Genomic DNA, 21,097 nt, shown 5'->3' on the forward strand with positions numbered 1-21,097 from the left:
CGGCAAAGGATAGCCCGGAAGCGGAAGCCGTTTTGGGAAACGGAAAAGCCCCAAGCCGGTTCCCGTCCCCGGTTGGGTTCTGTACTGGATTCTCTTGGGGAGGGTCGAGGGACGGTTTTCTGCTGGTGCTGCAGTCGCCTCCCAGGGTAGCAGAGCTGGGACTTCGCCGTGCTGCATCCCCTGCTCGGGTAATGTTTCTCTCTTGCATCTCTCCAGCACAGGGCAGAGCCCAGAGGACCTGCCTGCACTAGAGTTCCAGAGAGAGGTAGCACAAGGGTAGGGGGGACGAAATTCTGGGTTGCCCAGTAGCTTGGGGAAACACATTCTCCTCATCCTTCAGCGCTGGGGCATCAGGTCTTTATCGTGCTACTCAGAGGCTCTGGTTCCTGCTTGGTTCTCCCAGCCGGCATTGTGCCTGGTGTAGCCAGGTGGACGATCCTCATGATTCTCCCCCGAGTGATTACCGTGTATTCATCTCGGTGAAGCGAGGGATGGAGCAGCGTTTGAGGGCCTTCTTTAGATTGTTTCTAGAAAATTGAGTCATAAGCGTGCATATGTTACAAGTTACCAAGCCAGGAAAATGTTGGGAAATAATTAACATGTATTGTGAAGGCTTGGTGTGTCATCTCATTGAAAAGGTAGAGTTTTTGAGAACAAAAAGGGAAAGATAGCTTCCATTTTTGAGTACCTCCTAGGTACTCTGGTGGTTCTTAACCTTTCGGAGATCCATGGACTATTCTTTAACAAATGGGTACACATACAACATTTGTCATACAGTTATGAGACTCGTGGACTCTGAAGCCCATCCGTGAACGAACCCTCTAGGTGTCTGCGCTTAAAGTTAAGAACCCCGATCTTACATACTGTATTTGGCACTTTAATTATATTACCTTCTTTGACCGTCACAATAACTTCAGTACTCTATTTTTACATATGGGGAAGCTGAGGCTCAGACTTTGTTCAGGGCTTTGTTTGGGTCTGTTTGATTCCAAAGTCTGTACTTAACTTATTGCACAAAGCTGTCCTAGTGTTTGAAATCCAAAAAGGTTATGAGGTTAAAAAAAAAAAAAGCTGACCATTGCAGCATAAGCCTTACTGTGAAATGTGGTGTATTAACATGAAATTTGGAGCCTGACTGATGGAATTAAAAATCCCTGTTCTGCCTCTTACTAGTTGTATGTAATTGGGTGATTTTATCTGTGCTTCAGATTCTTTACCTGTAAAATGAATAGTATCTGTCTTACAGGGATGTAATCAAGACTAAATTAGTTGAAGTATGAAGTTCCTAGCACGACTAAACCCTATTAAAGTGTTTTCTGTTATTGTTGCGTGTCTTCTGTCAGAGTATGCCAATTGTGTATTTTAATATAGTTGCTCAGTTTGGAACTTGAATGTGTTGATAACCTCAAAAACTTTATTACGTTTTCAGTTCTTGAAAAGTTCAATTGCAGGGTGATTTCTTGTGTTGATTTGAGTAGACAGTTTTCTTCCTACTTCTGCTTTCCCTTTTAGGCACGCGTGCATTTAGATAGCTTTGTAGGGCACACATATCTGACTTTGTAGGCTCTGAATTTTTGATATGGAAACAATTTTATTATGGTAGCATCTGCAGATACTGTGTGTGCCTCTTGCTTTACCCCATTTGTGGTTACTAGAAGTTCCTAATCTTTTGGGAACAGCCTTTCTGCCAAGCTTTCATGGTGATATGATAGTCACCAGTTTTTCGATGCATTAGAACCTCTTGGTGATTAGGCAATAAGCTTCTTAAGTAAACATGATTGGTGTGTTTATTTTAAACATTTGGAGACTGATTAGTGTTATATATAGGTTCAAAGGGAAAATTGCATATAATTAAATAGTCATTTGCATTTAAATTCAGACATTGACAGAAGAACACTCTCTTGGTAATGTGTACCCTGAATTTTGGAATCCACGAACAATAATACATTTAAAAAAGAAAAGCAGTTTGTAATATCTATTCTGAGACTTTTCTGATTTCTTTGATTGTTAAAACTTGATAGGGAGCTAAATTAATTTAGGAACACCATGGGGGATGAGACCATACTTAGAAAAATATGTTTTGTTGCATTGTAATTTTGTTGCAATCTGAGATTCTTACGGTCTAAGATTAAAGTACTCGGATATTCTATAGCATATTTTGATGGTGATGGGAGGGGGAGATGGTGTTTTGTGTTGGGTGGGAGCAGAAAGTAATTGCTTTTGATTACATACTTGTGAGAAAAAGAAATAATTTTAGTCCTTCTCAACAGTCAAGAGGTTGTTTTGTACTTTTCTGCAGTCTTGAAGAGAAAGAATTGTTCAAGGCAGTCGACCCACAGTTTGAACACATAATTGGGCTTGGACTTCATTCCATTCACTAATTGGTCTAACTTACTAATGTTAAGTTGTTAACAAATTTCTATATAAAATTTTGGATGATGAAAGATTCCAGCATCTTGTATTTCAATGTTAGAAAGTTAGAGGTAGATTAACTTTTGTGGCCATTAAGAGAAAAAAAATTCACAGGTATTTTCTTCCTTTTCAAGTTACAGTTTTTACACTTATATTTATGTCTCATGTGATACAAGTTTGTCTCCCAACGAACGTTAGTTGTTGTTAGTTATTTTTCAGTTAGCTTGACTGCCTCTAAATATGGTAGCATGATATGTGTACAGCAGTCCCTACTCCTGAGGTATCGGTATTGAATTTGTTCATAAGGATACCTCAGAAGTACATTACCGCTGCATGTTCATTCATTCAGAAGGCATTTATTGGGGGCCCATTCTGCTCCAGGCAATGTGCTGGTTACTGTTAAAAAGTTCAGGCCTGTATTGGAGAAGGACTTGTGAACAGATAAATTATGGTAGGTGGTTGAATAGGTATGCAAATTGAAATATTTTAGAGGAATTATTCTACTTGTTCATGTTTCTGGTAGTGGTTCAGGTCAGAGTAGTGTTGTGTAATATTTATTTAACACTGTAACATACCATATAACAGATCAAATTTTATGACCTTAATGGATTCTAGTAAATCAATTTACCTTTTAAATGACTTTAGTCATTAAATAGCTTAGGTGTAGATTTTAGTTATCTTTCTTTGGTTTCTTTGCCTTTTGAAGAGTTTATGAATACTTAGCCTTCACTAATATTCTTTTGTATAGCAGTTTCCAAAGTTTGGAGGTTGTTTAACCTTATTGCAGTGTGTGGGTTTGTGTGAGCATACCTGAGACTTGATATGGTGTTATGTCACCATGACATTTTCCTGAAGGGACTCCTGAAGCCTGTACTACAAATTGTGATTTAATAGAAAGAGGTGAGTATCGTTTAGATATTAGAAGCCAAACAGTTATGGTAGCTATATGTCTTGTCATTTAGCCTGAATTGGAAACAGTACCATATGATTTTAATATGAATTTTTGTTACCTTGAATAGTTGAGGAATTGGTTATCATGTTTTTCAGAGCTTTTAGCTGAAGCATTCATTTCAGTGCAGTTTGCCTGTTGGTGCTGAGATGCTAATTATCAACATCAGTTCATTGTATTTTAAAAATTAATTAATTAATTTTTGGCTGCGATGGGTCTTCCTTGCTGCGCGTGGACTTTCTCTAGTTGCCGTGAGCGGGGGCTGCTCTTTGTTGCGGTGCGTGGGCTTCTCATTGCGGTGGCTTTTCTTGTTGCGGAGCATGGGCTCTAGGCACGTGGGCTTCAGTAGTTGTGGCACGTGGACTCAGTAGTTGTGACTCGCAGGCTCTAAAGCACAGGCTCAGTAGTTGTGGTACAGGGGCTTAGTTGCTCCACGGCATGTGGGATCTTCCCGCACCAGGGCTTGAACCTGTGTCTTCTGTATTGGCAGGCAAATTCTTAACTTAACCACTGTGCCACCAGGGAAGTCCTGTTCATTGTATTTTTAAAAATACTAACACAATAAATTTTAAAAAATTATTTGTTTGTTTGTTTGTTTATTTGGCTGTGCTGGGTCTTTAGTTGCGGCACATGGGATCTTTTGATTGTGGCATGCGAACTCAGTTGCGGCATGTGGGATCTAGTTCCCTGACCAGGGATCTAACCCGGGTCCCCACATTGGGAGCATGGAGTCTTAGCCACTGGATCACCAGGGAAGTCCCACAATAAATTTTATTAAAAGATTGAATGGTTTAGTAATGATTTTGAGATCCCTTCCTGCTTCGGTACTCTAAGATCTTATACAATATCCCTGTGTAGTTTCTACTTTCTCTTCCCAAGGCATATCCATCTATTTTTATCCTTTAACAAATGCTAGTTCCTTTTGGACTAGCCTTAAAGACAAAGTGAAATAAAACACTTTAAAAAGCATTTAAAATACATTTCTGTTTTGAAAAATTGGGATTGGCTTAAGTAGATGACCTGTCTTTATGCTTCTGTATGTCTGCAAGGCCATCTGATTCCACTAGAACCATACAAGGAACATGAATTTGGTACCCCACATAACCCACCCAACAGACACTAAGCCCACTACTCATAGAAACCTACTAGCCATACTTAATTCTCTGTCTTTTTTTGGCACTTGTATAAGCTCCCATGTCTATCCCAAGAACTTTGACAAAGCAAGAGAAAACACAAGTGTTAGTAAAAGTAATTACACAGTAAAAGTTGCTTTTACATTTTAAAGTTCCTTAAATGATAGCATACTGTGGATATAAAAGTGCAGAGGAGTCTTTTGGTTGATCTCCCCACCTCCTTACCCCTGGCATCCATTTCCTCCTTCCTCCTAACAGATTTTTTTCCATGTATTCACTTTCCTCCCTTGCAGCCACGTGCTTCAGGGAAAGCCAACCACATCTTCACGCCAAAGGATGGGGCTGGTTGGCTAAGAATAATTCCATCCCGTCTTTACCAGGCTCTAATTTAGGAAAGAAAATGTAATTCAATCTTGGTCAATAACGTGAGAGATTAAGTTTGCTGTAGGCTTCTGGGAAAGTCCTTCCTATGCTTGCATTGTATTTTCTATTCATTATTCTTTTTGATCAGAGATCAGGTAAAGATAATCTAAGAATATACAAAATACATTTTCTGTTGTGTCCCTTTGTTTTTATCCAGAGATCCAGCCCAGGTTATTTAAAACCCCTGCCTTGTCCACTTAGGGAAGTTTAACTCCAAGGATACCGCTTGGTGTATGTGGTGAAACTGTTAGGAAAACAGTTAAAACCTTCCAAGTGTGATCTAGTTTTTCGTATCTTGGTGAAGAAGGAAACCCGCTGGGCTGCATAAATGGTTTATATCCACAAAAAAGAATCGAAAAGTTTTTGAAAAAACGTTTTAACCAAGCATTACCTAAACTGGGGCAGTGACTTGGGAGGCATGATCAGAATCGTAAGGGCGAGTGAGGATGTAAAGTGGGGAACCATATATACTTTTTTTAAAGCCAGATTTTACATTGGAATAATTTTAAGTTCATAGAAAAGATGCAAAATAGTACAGCAAGTTCCTGTGTACCTTTTACTCAGATCTCTCCCTAATGTTAACGTCTTACATAATCACGGTACATTTTGTCACATCTAAGAAATTAACATTGGTATGACATTGCACTACAGACTTTATTTAGATTTCATAAAATTTTCCACTAATATCCTTTTTCTGTTCCAGGATACCACACTGCATTTAGATCATGTGTAATTTTGATAGATTTGGGTTTCCAGTGAGCTTTTTCTGTGCCATGTATGTGGTCCAATAATCCCCTCTGACCAGTGCTGAGGAGAGAAAGTCATTGACCATGAGAACAAACAATACCACATAGGTAATGTTTTGTAGGCTTTGATTCCCAGAGCACTGTTAACTCAGTGGGAGAGTTGGCTTTGCTCCCAGGAGGGTGGTGTGAAGTTTCCTGAGAAGCTTAAGAGCTGATCCTGATTGAGGGTCCCTTCCCAGCCTCCACTAACACTGTGTGTTCACCTCATAGGTTTTACTATATGGAACTATCACCAATTATTTACTTGTCTGTCTTCTTTACTAGTTTGTTTCTAAGGGGTCAGGGACTACCTTATTTTGGAATCCTAAGCATCCAACATATTGCTTGGCATGTAATAGGTTCTTTTTTTAAAAAAAAATTTATTTTTGGCTGTGTTGGGTCTCCGTTGCTGTGTGAGGGCTTTCTCTAGTCGCGTTGAGCAGGGGCTACTCTTCGTTGCGGTGCGTGGGCTTCTCATTGCTGTGGCTTCTCTTGTTGCAGAGCATGGGCTCTAGGCGCACGGGCTTCAGTGGTTGTGGCTCACGGGCTCTAGAGTGCAGGCCCAGTCAGTAGTTGTAGCGCACGGGCTTAGTTGCTCTGTGGCATGTGGGATCTTCCCGCACCAAGGCTCGAACCCGTATCCCCTGCATTGGCAGGGGGGATTCTTAACCACTGTACCACCAGGGAAGCCCCATGTAATAGGTTCTTAATACACATTTGAAGAAATTAATAAACCCTTGTTTGGTAACATTGATTATTAGGTCAACAGAAGTTTTGTTTTGAACACCATAAGTGTTGAGTTTCTCCTTCAAATTGAGCCATCTTAAGTTGTCATTTCTGTGGCTAGTTGAGTTTTTCTTCCCAGAATCTTAAACAAGGCACTATAAAGTATTCATTTAAGGTTCCTCTTTCTTCTGATTATATAAATAATTTATTTTCCTTAAAAAATAACAGTAGAATTGAAAGTAATAGATGGTAGTAGAGTTAGAAATTGTGTTCGCTTTTGAGTATATATGTGACAATTCCAGTTTCACCCAACTGGGCTGTAGATCTGGCTGTTTGCCTGCCACTTCATGCACAGTTAATGAAATAAAAACTTCCTAGACTTATTGAGGGAGACGGCTTGTCAGATTCAGAGAATTCGTTTAAAATTTTTCCCGTTACAGCCAAGATTCGGTGGCCCAGGGTCACCTAAGCATAAAAGCTGCCATGGTATGGGAACACAGGGGCCTGTTCTAAATCTGTGGATCGGGCACAGTAGAGTCAGTTTGGTAAATAGAAGAAACATCAGGGTAGGAGGGAGTTGTAAATTAAAGCTGCTCTTTTCTTGATTTAGAGTAAAGACTGTGACGGGCATAGATGAGCCAGTCTTCTATTTTGTTTTTCTCCAGACATCCCATGAAGTTACAAAATGAGCAATGATAATTTCTTGTTTCATTTCTCCCTGTTTTACTAACATTAGCTTTATATACCTTTCTCCTACTTTCTTTGAACTCTTCTCTATTCCAGGGGGCATAGAATAGTTTTATATATACTATTCATTTAATTTTGAGTCTGAAGAACTCTGGATTATTTTAAAGAGACTGATGTAATGGAATCCAAGTTGGGTTAAGAAATGTAGAATTACTTTTAAAAACAAACATCAGGGGTCCAGAAATTTTATGTCATTTGAGGAGAACTGAGGGACAAAGATCTTGCCTTCATTTAGAAATGCTGTTTATTAGATTGAAGAAGTGGGACATCTGTTAAAAGATAAAAATCTTTCCAATTCTGAAATAGACTATAACTTAAATAGTGGTTGTTAATGTGGGAAGTTGATTTTTAAAGAAACAAAGGGATAATAAAACTGTGTGACTAATTATGAGATAAATGGAATGCAGGTATTTCTTTAAAAATCTTGCTAGAAACTTTGACAGTGGATTTCCCTGGTGGCACAGTGGTTAAGAATCCGCCTGCCAATCCAGGGGACACGGGCTCGAGCCCTGGTCCAGGAAGATCCCACATGTCGCGGAGCAGCTAAGCCGTGTGCCACAACTACTGAGCCTGCGCTCTACAGCCCGCATGCCGCAACTACTGAAGCCCGCGCGCCTAGAGCCCGTGCTCCGCAACAAAGAATAGCCCTCGCTTGCCCCAGCTAGAGAAAACCCGCGTGCAGCAACAAAGACCCAACGCAGCCATAAATAAATAAACAAACAAATAAATAAAAATTTAAAGAAAACTTTGACAAGAGATTTTCTTATGCAAAACTTTTAGGTAAAACTTATAGAAGAAGGGCTTCCCTGGTGGTGCAGTGGTTGAGAGTCCACCTGCCGATGCAGGGGACACGGGTTCGTGCCGCAGAGCGGCTGGGCCCGTGAGCCACGGCCGCTGAGCCTGCGCGTCCGGAGCCTGTGCTCCGCAACGGGAGAGGCCGCAGCAGTGAGAGGCCCGCGTACCGAAAAAAAAAAAAAAAAAAAAAAACTTATAGAAGAAAATCTTTGTGACGTTGAGTTAGGCAAATATTTTTTTAAAGAAATAAGACACGAAAAAGCACAAATTATAAAAGGAAGAAAAAGGTTAATAAGTTGGATTTCATCAAGTTAGGAAAATTAGAAACTTTTACTCTTTAAATAACACTGTTAAGAAAATGAAAAAGCAAGCCACAGAAAATATTTGCCGAATGTATATCTAATAAAGGACTATGTATTCAGAATTTATAAAGAACTCTTACAACTCAGGAGTAAGAAGGCAGCTCAGTTTTTTTAAATGGCAGAAGATTTGGATACCAAAGAAGCTTTATAAATAGCCAATAGGCCCATGAAAAGATATTCAATATTGTTAGTCCTTAGGGAAATTAAAACCACAGTGAGATACCACTTCACACCTATTAGCATGGGTAAAATTTAAAAGATTGATAATACCAAGCATAAGTGGATATAGTAACTGGACCTCTCATACATTGCTGGTGGAAGTGCAAGGTGGTACAGCCACTTTGGAAAACAGTTTGGCAGTTTCTTGTAGATTAAATATATACTAACCACATGACCTAGCAATCCCACTCTTGGCTGTTTACCCAAGAGAAATGAAAATGTGTGTCCACATTACACTTGTACTTGAATGTGTACCCATAATAGCCCCAGCCTGGATAGCATGTCCTGCACTGGTGAATGGATAAACAAATTGTTGTATGTCCACATAATGGACGACTACTACCAGCAGTAAAGGGGAATGAACAACTGATATAAGTAATGGCATGTATGGAGCTCAAGTGTTATGTCACACACAAAAGACTACATTTTCTATGTGATGTCATTTCTGTGGCATTCTGTAAAAGGCAAAATTATAGCAAAAGAAAGTACCTCAGTGGTTGTGCAGGAGGGTGGAGGAGGGGACTGACTGCAAAGGATCATGAGGGAACTTTTGGGGATGATGAAATGTTCTGTATCATGATTGTATTTTATATCATAACCTTATACAATTGTCAAAACTCTTAATTGTATGCTCTAAATTGGTGACTTACTAGATATAAATTATACTTCAGTGAAACTGATTTTAATAAAAGATTTGACAAGAGATTTTTTTTTTAACCAGTGATTTATATAGGATTAGAGAATGGATTTAAATTAGTTTGGATCTGAATTTGTTATGGGCATTAAAATAATTTTGAAATAATAATATCACTGAACTGAGTTGCAAAGAGCTTACTAGTTATCAGTGTTGGGTCAAGTTGAGGTTAATATTATTAATGAAAATAGATGGAAATAAAATAACAAATTTTATTTGAAGAAGTTGCTAGATCAGAGAATGAGAGTTCCAAATAACTAAGGAAAAAAAACTTGAGGGCTGATTTTGAATTCCCCCTCTGGCCTAAATCTTTACTCTGTGTAATACAGTTGACCATCAATTTCTAGAAATATTCACTCCATTTTGACTCCAATAAATTACTTTTATTGGGTGGACCAAAAAGTACCTTCAGTTTTTTAAGTAAAAATAAAAGACACAGGGCTTCCCTGGTGGCGCAGTGGTTGAGAGTCCGCCTGCCGATGCAGGGGACGCTGGTTCGTGCTCTGGTCCGGGAAGATCCCACATGCCGCGGAGCGGCTGGGCCTGTGAGCCATGCCGGCTGAGACTGCGCGTCTGGAGCCTGTGCTCCGCAACGGGAGAGGCCACAACAGTGAGAGGCCCACGTACCGCAAAAAAAAAAAAAGACAGTTTTCATTTTTACCACGAACTTTATTGAAAAACATTTTCACCCTTTTGTTCCACTACCTTCTCCCACTTTTCAGGCCACTTCATAATTCCATCTTCCCAAAACTTTTTATCTTTTTTGAGCAAAGAACTGTTCCAGGTGCCTTTTACAGTCTTTCAAGGAATTGAAATTTTTTCCATTAAGAGAATTTTGTAAAGACCGAAATAAATGGAAATCTGAAGGTACAATGTCTGGTGAATACAGAGGATGAATCAGAACTTCCCAGCCAAACGCTAACAGCTTTTGCCTGGTCATCAAAGAGACATGTGGTCTTGCGTTATCCTGATGGAAGATTATGCATTTTCTGTTGACTAATTCTGTATGCTTTTCATCGAGTGCTACTTTCAGTTGGTCTAGTTGGGAGCAGTACTTGTTGAAATTAATCATTTGTTTTTCCGGAAGGAGCTTATAATAGAGGACTCCCTTCTAGTCCCACCATGTACACAACATCACCTTCTTTGGATGAAGTGGCCTTTCTTGTGGTTGGTGATGCTTCATTTCACTTGCCCCACCATCTCTTCCATTCCACTTTGTTGTACAGTATCCACTTTTCATCGCCTATCACAATTCGTTTTAAAAACAGAACGTTTTCATTACGTTTCAGTAGAGAATTGCATGCAGAAATATGATCAAGAAGCTTTTTTTCTCTTAACTTACGTGGAACCCAAACATCAAAGTGATTCACATAACCAAACTGGTGCAAATGATTTTCAGTTCTTGATTTGGATAGTTTAAGTATGTCGGTTATCTCCTGCGTGATATAACGTTGATTGTTCTCAATTATTGTTTCAATTTGATCGCTATCAACTTCAGTTGGTCTACCCGACTATGGAGCATTGTCCAGCAGTAAATCTCCAGCACGAAACTTTGCAAACTACTTTTGACACATTTGATTAGTCACAGCATCTTCTCCGTACACTGCACAAATCTTTTTGTGCATTTCAGTTGCATTTTTATCTTTCTTGAAATAATAAAACATAATATGCCAAAAATGTTGCTTTTTTTCTTCCGTCTTCAGTATTAAAATGGCTACACAAAAATTCACCAATTTTGATAAGTTTTTTTAAATGCACACTGATATGACAGCTGTCACATACAATCTAGCAAAATTGTTTCGAATGAAGTTAGAGACAGCTAAGTGCTACTAGAGCCATCTTACAGAAAAAACCAAATGAACCTTTTGGACAACCCGATACAATTTTTCTCCTCTGAGTTTCTTCTCATTTTGATTTGCTAGCTCTTTTGGGGGGGGGCAAGGGCAGGGTATATTTAAAGTTGATCCCCTCACGGTTCTATGATTAGTCTTTTTCTTGGTCTGCCTGCTTTATCTGGCAGTCTTTTCCCATTCCCCATGTCTTTTAACTGCCCTCAGGATCCTGGTATCTATGGCTTCAGATGTTGATTTCCACGCGTCTTGTGGATATACTTACCTGGATATCCTATAGACACTTTAAACTTAACAGGTTCAGTTCTGCACTCATTACTTTCCTTACATATTTGCTCTGTCTCCTTAATTCTCTACCATTATTCATCCAGGCTCCCAAGCATAGAAAATCCTGATTTGTCCTTGGCTTCTTGCTCTCCTTGATCTTTTCAGCCTTGCAGATCACCAATCTGTTGCTTCTAACAGAAATAAAGCATATGCTAGTCTCTCCCTCTCTACATCACAGCCAGTGCCTAGTAGCTCCCTTGGACCAATATCCTCTTGTCTCTCAGCCATTGATCTGTCTTTCTCTTCAGAGTCTCTTTCAAATTGCCCCCAGAGTTACTTCTTTTTAAATGTGTGATCATCTTACTCCCTTAGTTAAAAAACATCTCTTGTGGTTTCGTTGCCGTTGTTGCTTAGAGTCTAATAAAATGAAGTCATATTCCTTTAAAATTACAAATTAAATATTTCTGAGCTCTCATTCTTCTTATCCCAAGAATGTCTCCCCCCCACCCCCGCTTTTTGGAGGTTCTTCTTGATGCATCAGTATTCCTGGGGAAGAGGGTAGGCTCTGGAATCACACTGCCTGGTTCCTTCAGTTGTCAGCTTAGTCACTACAGACAAGTTATTTTAGCTTTCTGTACCTCTGTTTCCTAATCTCTAAAATATGCATAATAATATGGTTACCTTATATGGTTGCTGTGAGAGTTACATGAGATTAATATATGAAACACTTCAAACAGTGCTGGCATATAGTAAGTTCTCAATGCAGGTGGATTCTTGTTTTCATCATTATACTTGAAAAAGAAATCCAGAAAACTTAGTATTTTGGATTGTTGCTGTGGTTGTTTCCGAATGAGATTTCTCTGGATCTCTCATCTTTCCCGATGAGGAACGAATATAAATGAAAACTGTATAACTTGGCTGCACCAAGTTCCCTCAGGTACACTCTGTGCCATCTCCCTCATTTATTTGGGTTGGGCTGCTTGGGCACAAACCGCCATCATAACCTGGCAACCCCACAGCTTGGTTTGCACATAAAGCCATATCCCCCAGGGCTCTCGTGTGGTCCCAAGTCACCTGGGTCTAGTTGCCAGTCTCAGCTGATCCTCTCTTCCCTTATATTCCAAGTCTTGCTCCCCAAGTGCAGCTGAATTCCTTTCTTTTCTCAGTGCATCTCCATTTTATATCTGAGGCAACTGAAGGTAAGCTAAGTAGCTTGTCCAGGATTGCTTAGTTGTGAGATTCATGCTCTTGACCACTGCACTGTACTGTACTTAGAATCAGTCACCCAGGTTTGGCCCAGGTGGTTTTCTAAACACTTTGCTTTTGTAATGCTTAACTTTTTATCACTCTCTCCTCTCAGTACTTTTACTTATGCTGCTGCTTCTACCTAGGATAGTGGGACTTTTTTTTTTTTCTTTCTGCCTGGCACATGTTTACTCATTCTTAAGTAATAGCCCCTTTGCCACTCATGTGAAGACTTCCCCACTCAGGCAAAGTTACCTCACTCCTTCCTTTGCCCTCCACATATTGTTTTTTCTCTTTTGTGGTACTTGCTATGTTGTATTTTCCAGCTCCCACATTGGGCAGGGTTCATGGAGGTTAAGACCCCATCTTATTTATTCTTGTGACCTTAGCTTTTAGCACACAGTCTGGCATGCCACAGATGCTCAACAAATATGAAATGAATGAAGAATGAATGATACAGAAGAACCTAAAGATGTTGGTGGTGAATTATAGTGAATTTGCTAAAACACAAAGTTTTAGCATGTAATTTTTTAAAAATAATTTTATGCAGTGTTTCACAGAACTAACCCCCGAGGTTTTTGGTTTTTTAAAAATAATTCTACAGCATTTCTATTGATTGATTGATTGATTAATTGGCTGTGTTGGGTCTTCGTTTCCGTGCAAGGGCTTTCTCCAGTTGCGGCGAGCGGGGCCACTCTTCGTCGGGGCCTCTCACTATCGCGGCCTCTCTTGTTGCGGAGCGCAGGGTCAGTACTTGTGGTGCACGGGCCTGGTTGCTCCGCAGCATGTGGGATCTTCCCAGACTGGGGCTCGAACCCGTGCCCCCTGCACCTGCAGGCAGACTCTCAACCACTGCGTCACCAGGGAAGCCCAGCAAATAATTTTAAGCTAAGAGAAAATACAGATATCTAGGGATGGAAGAACATAGAAGAAAAAATAAAATGTGAGTGTATGAAATAGGTGGTAATGGCGTAGTATATCAGCAGTTGAGGGGAGGTTGCAGTGCTTTTCCAAATTTTCGTCTCAGGTACCTCTAATGGTAGAGGATAGGGGGCATGTAACCCTTTGGGGGCTGGGAACAGAGCCCCAAGGAGCCTTTCTGCCTCAACTACAAAATATATATGAACGTTTTGAACATACCCATGTTTTATCTTTAGAAATTCTTGCATATTTTGCATTCTATTTTATTATCTACGAGTTTGTTTTAACATGAAAATATTTTTCTCCCCACTACCTCATCCTCTAATAACTGGACGCAGTGGGAACGTGTCCATTTATCCCCTGTCTTCTAGCACATTCTGGCATGCCCCAATGCCCACATCTGGGGAGCATGGAATGGGGTTATAGTCTAATACAGCAGCATTCTAGCTTTCTGTTTTGGGGGATAGTCTAGTCAGGACTATTATGTCACGGAACTGAGGAGGGTGAGCTCATCTTGTTCTGACTAACGAGGCTGTTCCTGGAAGGCTGCAGTCAGTTGGAGGCACCTCATTACCAGATCGCTGGGGACCAGCTGGAGAGAGTTCACAGAAGACCCACAGGAATGATTAAGAGACTGGAGGGGCTGACGGATGAGGAATGGATAGAAATGAAAATTGCATAACTTGGCTGAACCAAGGTAGCAGGAATACACAACTGTATAAATATCTCAAGAGTATAAACTTGATGGGGGAAGGCAATCTTTTATGGTGGGATTTTGGGGTGGGGAGAATAAACCAAGGGTGAAATTAAGCAAAGGAAAATATAAACTAATAATCTAAAGTGTCTGTTGGTACACTTTGTTTCTCGGAACCTCCTTAGTTGGACCACTCTAACTTGTGGGCCTTTTGCTAATTGAATGATTTGTTTTTTTTAGTTTGACTTCTATGGACTTGTGGCTGGTGCTTCTCTGTGTAGAGAATGCTAGAGACTACATCTTAACAAAGCGAACGTCTTTCTTTTGTCCTGTCTTGTTTTGTGGGACTCAGTGGTTGGTATTTGGAACTCCTATGTGCTGCCACTATCTCTTTATGCACCAGAATTCTGAAGTGGACTTTCACATAGTTTTCTTTTTTTAATTAATATTTTATTGGAGTATAGTTGATTTACAATGTTGTGTTAGTTTCTACTGTACAGCAAAGTGAATCAGTTATACATACATCCACTCTTTTTTAGATTCTTTTCCCATATAGGTCATTACAGAGTACTGAATAGAGTTCCCTGTGCTATACAGTAGGTCACAGCTTTTTAGACCAGCACTGTAAAAGTAGAAACTCAGTATGTATTGTAGTAATTTTAGAAACCCAGATACAGTATTTGGTCCCTGAGGTACTGGTTGGTTTTAGGAAATTATAGCCTTGATGAAATCCAAGCATGATTGTATGAAACATGTACTTGGGAAATGATTGTATAAAATTCCTTTTTGGGGTATGGAAGGCATAAAACTTTTAAATAACAGTTGAAATTAGCCAGGAGAAACATTTGCATAATGTTGCCAGTTTTATAGCCCTTTTCCTAAGAAGGGGTAGTAGAACTGGAAGAAAGTGATTTTTATGCTTTTTTGATATATAAAAATGAGTTCATTTATAATACAACACATTTATGTACCTTTAAGACTAAGTCATCTATACCAGAGATTGGTAAACTTTTTCTTGTAGACGGTCAGATAGGAAAGCTTTGTAGGCCATACGTCTCTGCTGCAACTACTCAACTCTGTGTTGTAGTTCAAAGGCAGTCGAAGACAAAATGTAAACGAACAAACTTGACTGTGTTTATTCTTCTTTTACAAAACTTTTTTTTTTTTTTAAACAAAAACCGGTAGCTGTCTGGATTTGGCCTGCAGGCTGTAGTTTGCCAACTCCTCCTGCAACAGACCCTTGCTCCTGAAAGCATGGCCTGCAGACCAGCAGCATCAACATTACCTATGAACCTGTTAGAGATGCAGAATATTGGGTCCCTTCTCAGCTGACTGCTCTAGAGTCTAGACCATGTTTCCTGAACTTTAACATGCATAGGAATCACCTGGGGAGCTTGTAAAAGTATGGACTCTGAGGACTTCCCTGGTGGCGCAATGGTTAAGAATCTGCCTGCCAATGCAGGGCCACGGGTTCAATCCCTGGTCTGGAAGATCCCATATACCACAGAGCAACTAAGCCCGTGCTCCACAACTACTGAAACTGTGCTCTAGAGCCGAGAGCCACAACTACTGAGCCCATGTGACACAACTACTGAAGCCCTCGTGCCTGGGCCTGTGCTCTGCAGCAAGAGAAGCCACTGCAGTGAGAAGCCTGCACACCGCAATGAACAGCATCCCCCGCTCACCACCTCAACTAGAGAAAGCCTGCACGCAGCAATGAAGACCCAGCGCAGCCTAAGTAAATAAATAAACAAACAAACAAATATTGTTTCCTTATTTGAAAAAAAGGGTAACTTGCCTTTTTAGGGAGAAAAAAAAGAGTATTTAGAAACTTTTTATGTGTTCCTGCATCATTAAGAATTTGGGGGACTTCCCTGGAGGTCCAGTACTTGAGACTCTGTGCTTCCACTGCAGGGGGCACAGGTTCGATCCATCCTGTATGCCGTGTGGCACAGCCAAAAAAAAAAGAACTTGGAAAATACTAAAAGGTACAGGTAGAAAATAAAAGTGTCTATAATTCAAAACGCCTAGAGATGACCACATTTTATGTTGCTCCTTCCAGGCTTCTGTATGTAATATGATATTTTAAAAATTGGGCTCATGATATGTAAATAATTTTGTGCTTGCTTTTTCATTTAACATTTTATTTGTGAGTGATTCACTGTGATATTCCTTTAAAGTGTAATTTTTTTAATGCTTATATAGAATTCTAATGGCTCTCTTATAGTTTATGCAGTTCTTCTCTTGTTTGTGGCTCCTTTAAACTGGTTCCGATTGCTAGTTGACCCAGGTTTTGGCTGATGTACTTGGCAAGTCTATCACCATATTTTATTTTTTTATTTTTTGTGGTATGCGGGCCTTTCCCGCTGCGGAGCACAGGCTCCGGACGCGCAGGCTCAGCGGCCATGGCTCACGGGCCCAGCCACTGCGCAGCATGTGGGATCTTCCCGGACTGGGGCACGAACCCATGTCCCCTGCATCGGCAGGCGGACTCTCAACCACTGCGCCACCAGGGAAGCCCTATCACCATATTTTAAAATAATTACACATACTTATTTATTTTTAATTATAAAAGTTTGACAGCTTGTTTGATCTGGCTCTCGCCCATTCTGTTCTTCTGGTCTTGTTAGCATTTTGTGTTTTCTTTTTTGGTCTCCCATGATGGAGAGGCAGTAGAGTGGTCATCAGAAGCATGGAGTCTTGAGTCCAGGTTGTCTGGGTTTGACTCTACTATGTACTGTGTGTAATCTTGAGAAAGTACCTTGAGAAAATGCCTCAGTTTCCTCATCTGTAGAATAGGGAGAATTGTATCTGTGTCTTAGGGTTGTGAGTTAATACATATGAAGTACTGAGAACAGTTCCTGCCATGTGGAAAGGGACTGTCTCTTTTCGTTTCATCAGTAGTTTCTTCTCATGTGTTCTGTGGTGGCTGTTCTTGCCAGAAACCCCTTTCTGCTACATTTAGTTCGTGAATATCTTTGAGTTACAGACTGACTTTACTGAACTTTGTTACTCAGTGACTTTATCTTGAATGTTCACAAAAATTTTCCCCTTACTCACAGTAGCAAATTTTACTGTTTTAAAGATAAAGTCAGTATTGTTTAACCCTGTCTTGGAAATGCCTACGTGGGCACAAAGGGAGCAGACTGCATAGGCTGATTGATCGGGTTTTTTTGTTTGTTGGTTTTTGTTTTTTTTAACATCTTTATTGGAGTATAATTGCTTTACAATGGTGTGTTAGTTTCTGCTTTATAACAAAGTGAATCAGTTATACATATACACATGTTCCCATATCTCTTCCCTCTTGCGTCTCCCTCCCTCCCACCCTCCCTATCCCACCCCTCTAGGTGGTCACAAAGCACTGAGCAGATCTCCCTGTGCTATGCGGCTGCTTCCCACTAGCTATCTGTTCTACGTTTGGTAGTGTATATATGTCCATGCTACTCTCTCACTTTGTCAGAGCTTACCCTTCCCCTTCCCCTTCCCCATATCATCAAGTCCATTCTCCAGTAGGTCTGCGTCTCCATTCCCATCTTACCCCTAGGTTCTTCATGACCTTTTTTTTTTCTTAGATTCTATATATGTGTGTTAGCATACGGTATTTGTTGTTCTCTGTCTGACATACTTCACTCTGTAAAGCTCTTTGGTGGTTTCCCCTTTCCAGCTGAGTATTACCTTGATTCCTTATCAGGGCATACAAGGCCCTCTGCAGCCCAGCCCCGCCTGTGCTCTCCTTTCATTTCTCTTCACCTTGTTCCCAGCCCCATTAAAGTGAAACTGGGTGTGTGGTTGTGACGAGGCTCACTCTAAATCTGTGCTCTACTCTGCATCTACTGAAGGGTTGGAATCCACTGAAGTGCTGGAGCTCCCTTCTGGGGAGTGACACAGCTAAGCCCGCGAGATCGCCACTTGGCTTTTCTTGCGGACTTTTACTTGGGAAAACTTGGTCAGAGATTACCTGCCCTTGGTTATTTTTAGTGCCACAGGGTTTCCACTGTCTATTCTATACCTCCTCTGTTGTTTTCTGGGGTTTCTCTCTGAGAGAGAAAAACCTGTTCCACTGACTCTTTTTTTCTTTGTAGCGTAGGATCCCGAGACAGCCCAACAGATGCACCCTTTGGCAGCCAGTTGCACCCTGCAGTAGAGAGAAGTCCAGGGATGTTATATTTTGGGATTATATTTCTCCACCGTGGAATTCATGCAGTTCATTCCAGAAACATTGACCCTCTGCTTCTGTGACACACCATCGCTGAAGGTCTGATGGACAGACACTTTCTCTTGACCTTGCAGCTGTTTTCTTTCACGTGGAAGTTGGAAGACAAAGTGAAAGTGGCCAAAAGTTACCTGCTTTGGTGGATAGGTGTGCTCCCCTTGGTTCTCAGAACATGGGCCCTCGTTTAAAGGTAAGGTGACAGACTAGTTAAGATTTACTTATTATTGGGATGTAGATCATGGACTCAGTGACCAGTTTCTAAGCCCCCTCAGCAGGGGATAGCATTGATGTGCACAGTTGCAGTTGGAATTGACTTTGCTCCCAGCAGGGCAAATTTGAGTATGAAGAAATCAATTCTCCATTTCTGGGAATAGACTTTTTCACAACCAATCTTCAATGTTAGGGCTAAAATTTATTTGATATTGTAATTATAAATCTTTTACTTAGAAAAAAAGCAAAGAGTTTTAGAATATGTATGTCAATCAACTTTATAACATTCCCTTGAGACATTTCCCCTTTCCCTTTTTTGTAGGTAATGTGAGCCAAAGTTCTGTAGTATTAAGCAACTTGCCCAGGATCTTTTAGTAAGCAAGTGATATTTCTGCATTAGATAATTGGTACTGCATTCCATTTTCCTTTGTAACGCTTTATTTTTATTTCAAAAGATTTAAAAAGGGGCCGTAGCATTTGTCTTTCTAATTTTATCCTCGGTAAGATTGGGTAATGCTTTTCATACTTTCTTTTACCAGTTTCTTAAATCTTTTCTCTTCCCAAATACTTCACTATCCCTATGACTCCACTCTTTTTCATGATTCACTGTTATATGAGGTTAAGAACACTGGGTTTCAGAGTTAAACAGGCTTGAGTCACTTAACCTGCTGGGAGATGTTCAACAAGTCAACTTTTCTAAGCCTAGGGTTTTTTTTTTTTCAAGTCTCTAAAACAAGAATAATAATGCTTATTTACCAAGTTGTATTGGAGACAATTACTTGGGCTAACGTGTAAAACACCTAGTACATTGACCTGTGGTAAGTGGCTCAATAAGGGGGTTGTAAGTTATGGGTTTACTACTATGAGGTGGGGTGGGAGCAGAGACAGGGCAGAGAGGGCACGACAGGTACAGTAAGAGGACAGAAAATGCCTACAGAAGAGGTGAATCTGGAATAAAAGTGATTTGAGGGGTCACCCTAAAAGGAAACCCTGTACTCCAAGACAAAGGCATGGAAGCTTTGTGACAGCATCCAGAAAGGAGGAAAGTGCAGAAGGAAGGCAAGTTTAGAATGTGACCATGGGTAAAATTGAGAGATGAGTAGGTATTGTTGGGGAGTTTTTTTGAGAGGTATTGTAGAGAAGTGGGACAGTTTATAAAGATCACATCAATGAGTGATGAATTGACAGAGCTAACTCCCTGATCACAAGGAGGCTTCACAGAGAAGAGAGGAGAGTTTGGAAAAAAGTTTTAAATAATAAAGGGAATTGGAGTAGAAATGTAGAATTGAACTTTTGGAAAAGGTCTAGGTGATCTAGATCAGTGGTGATGATTTGGTTGAGTGACAAGTGAATAGGGAAAAAATGGACAAGGACTTAACAAGGTCAAGTTCATTATTATCAGCCATGAGGACAAAGACTATGGCTGTCCCACAACGTTCCCCCAGTATCTGGCATATTAAGTAGGTACTCAGTATTTGTTGGATGAGTTATTTTAGTATTAATTTTTTAACTCTTCATTATAAAAATTTTCAGACATAAAATTAGAAAAGTTTAAAGAACTCCCACATAGGCAGAGATTTTAAGTATGGTAAGAGAAGCCTTGCCTTTTGTAGTTGATGCATTTCTCTTTGAATGAAGTGTGGACCAATAGAGGGGTTCCCTCAGTTTCTTACTGGCTCTGAAACAAAGGAGTAGTGATGCTGCTACTACTATTGATAATAATTATAGTAGTAATTAAAACTGAGAACTCACTGTGTGCCAGGCACCATTCTAGGCTGTTTCCATGTGTTAACTCTTTTCATCCTCACAACACCCCAGTGAGGTACACACAGATATTAGCCCCATTTGATGGATAGGGAAACTGGCAGATTATAGAGAGATTAAATAAGTTGTCCATGGTTACCCTGTGAGTGGCAGAGAACGGATTTGAACCCAGCTAGTCTACCTCTAGTCTAGTCATGCCCTCATCCTCTATATTATTCTCTTTGCTCTGCTGTTTGATTTGAGAGTCTTGATGGCTGTGGAGAGTTATATTGAAGTCCTATCACAGTAAAGGAGATAGTGTCATAGAAATTATTAAACTTCATCTCTTTTTACGGCAATGAGAATTCTGAAGCTTAGGTCACACAGTTGCAGCCCTGGAACTGGTCTCCAGGCTCTGACTTACTGCTTCTCAGCTGCCTCCCACAGAAAAGGTTGTTGTGGTTGTCAGAGAGAGTACATAGGAATTTTCCCAGCCCTCATGATGTGTGCCATAAATTTAGCATTGCCCTATTCCTCTAAGGAGTAAGAGACTTAAGACCACAAGTCTGTAACATCACCTACATATACTTCATTGTCTACTGAGTGCTGTAACTTTGCTGAGAGCTAAATGTTCACGTCCAGGATCAGAGTGAATGACGTCCAACTGAGGGAGTATTTAAGACAATTAAACTGCTGGTTTTGGTTCCAC

The 21,097-nt window shown here is 40.3% G+C and overlaps 1 protein-coding gene across 8 annotated transcripts in view; it reads left to right on the forward strand.

The window, feature by feature from the left end:
- The first annotated feature begins 11 nt into the window (after positions 1–11).
- AREL1 (apoptosis resistant E3 ubiquitin protein ligase 1) overlaps positions 12–21,097 on the forward strand; it is a 44,057-nt gene continuing 22,971 nt past the window's right edge. For 2 of the 8 annotated variants that reach the window (XM_067028082.1, XM_067028086.1), the window contains exons 1-2: positions 35–188; positions 18,513–18,625. The gene's annotated coding sequence lies outside the window, so the exon portion shown is untranslated. Of the gene's footprint in view, positions 189–18,304; positions 18,626–21,097 lie in introns of all 8 variants that reach the window. The other 6 variants (XM_067028081.1, XM_067028084.1, XM_067028085.1 and 3 more) reach the window with 6 other exon arrangements.

The sequence above is a fragment of the Kogia breviceps genome, chromosome 3 (assembly GCF_026419965.1).
Source record: "Kogia breviceps isolate mKogBre1 chromosome 3, mKogBre1 haplotype 1, whole genome shotgun sequence".
NCBI classification, from domain to species: Eukaryota; Metazoa; Chordata; class Mammalia; order Artiodactyla; family Physeteridae; genus Kogia; species Kogia breviceps.